Here is a 2,162-nt window from a genome sequence, read left to right as displayed (position 1 = left end):
AGTCAGCAAGTGAGGAGCTCAGCTCATTAAAGGCCATTTTCTGGCTTTCATACTGCAGAGAATCTCGTATAAACACAGAGCCTAGAAAAGGACAACCCCAAACACACCAGTTTTTAAAACCTAATGGCTTTGATGCTGAATTCCTGGTGCAGGGTGGCACGCTGGCTGCTTCCATCCTGAGGCCAGATCCTGCTGGTGCTTCAGCCAGCCCCGCTGCCATCAGCGCTGTTCTGTGCAGGGCAAAGCACTCCCAGGTAATCAAATGCTGACCTCCAGTTATTAACCTCATCCTTTTAATCACCTCCACTGAGCGCCTTAATTGCTGAACAGGGATGGGAGGACCCGGCTGCTTCCAGCTGAGATTCCCACGCAGCCTGGAAGTACCCTCCCAGGGCATGCACGCTGCTGCTGCTGCTGCTGCTGTTCTTCCTTTAACTCAAGCACATCCCTAAAAAAGGTGGAAGCAGCTCTCACCCAAAATACAGCAATTTAGCAGCCAAATTCAAGGAACCAACTCTGTCTTTCTCTCCGCTGGGTTGAAGAGGGGGTGCAGCCCCATGGTGTTGGGGGAGGATGAGCAAGGCCTTGTCTGCCGGTCCCTGTGCTTCCCAATGGGGTGCTTTGTGCTGAGACACGGCTGTGCCAGCTGCCAGCCTTGGAATGCCACGCACAGCCTCCTTCCGAATGGGAATTGGCAATTCGGGCCAAACTTGGTGCTTTTGGGCAATAGATCATGGATCTTGCTGGGGGCTGTGGAGAGAGGAGAGTGCAGCCCCAGAGGCAGCTGCTGAGGATGCAAAGAGCTGATGGCTCATCCTTGCAGCTGCCTGCCTCCCCCTACTCCACCCTTTTTATTTTTTGCATCAAATTAAAAGCAAATGGCCTTCATCCCCCTCTGTCCTCACACACGGGACTGTTTGGGCAGCACCTGCCTCCATCTGGAGCCTACATGAAGCCAGAGAAGTCTGGGGTCCATCCCTTGATGGGTGGAAGCTGCCCCACTGTGCCTTGGACAGAGGCTCCTTGAGGTGCTGCCAGTCATCCCGACAGCTCTTGCATTCATGTTCAGGTGGGTTTAGGACGTGGGACTGGTTCAGGGCACCGAAAAACACGGTAGGAAATGCTCTGTCTGGAGGAGATGGGATGGAGTCGAGGAATGTCAGCCTGACACATGGCCCACATGAGGATGGGGAGAACCCTAGAACAATTTGGGTTAGAAAACACCTTAAAGCTCCTTTTTCATGGGCAGGGGCACCTTCCACTAGACCAGGTTGCTACAGGCCTCATGCAACCTGGCCTTGGACGCTTCCAGGGATGGGGCAGCCACAGCTTCTCTGGGCAACCAAGAGGAGATGAGATGGAAGATGTACGGCAGAAGCCCAAACAATTTCACTGGCTGGGAACGTGCCTGGCAGCCCTGCCTGCTCAGGAGCACTGCTGGCCCTCCCGCCTGCACCCTCCCCATCCCCAGGCTGATGTCTGCCAGCTTTCCCCGGGGAGCCCAGAGGATGGCTTTGACTTCTCATTTCCTCCTGGTGTGTTTAATCGCCTGATTTTTTTCCCTTTAGGACTGGGAGAAAGAGAGGAGAGGTGGGCAAAGGAAGACAGATGCGTGGAAAACAGAAGACTAGGTGACAGATTGAGGGCTGCTATAACCACAATAGCCAGCCTGATGGATTGATAGATTAGACAGGGAATATAAATAGCAAGTATGGTTTATCTATCCCCGCTTTATTTTCCTCTTGTCTGTCTCTTTATCTCTCCTGGTGTTATTTTCCTCCCGCTTATCTCTTTATCTGCTAAGCCCGAGGATGGAGGAGAGGCGGGTGACAGAAACAGGATGGATGAGTTCAGGTTTCCACCGCCTTTGCAGCATCCAAGCAGACAAGTTTTGCCAGCTGTGGAGGATTAGAAAGCGGGCTCGGATCTGCACGCTGATACACTTTCCCCGCCCCTCTCCTTTCCCCTGCACCACCCCCTCCGTCCGCACGCCCTGCCTTGGGGCACTGCGCTCGGAGGGTCGGCTCCTTCCTCTCTCTGGCTCATCCTCGGCCAAGGAATGAGGGCAGCCACCGGAGCGGTGAGCTCTGCTTGTCTGGGTACCCAGCGTTCCCATCTGACAGCCGGGCAGCTCCACTGCTTGATATTCTGGTCAGGCACCG

Source organism: Corvus brachyrhynchos, unplaced genomic scaffold (genome assembly GCF_000691975.1).
Source record: "Corvus brachyrhynchos isolate BGI_N302 unplaced genomic scaffold, ASM69197v1 scaffold466, whole genome shotgun sequence".
NCBI classification, from domain to species: Eukaryota; Metazoa; Chordata; class Aves; order Passeriformes; family Corvidae; genus Corvus; species Corvus brachyrhynchos.
Note: the sequence above shows the minus strand (reverse complement) of the source record.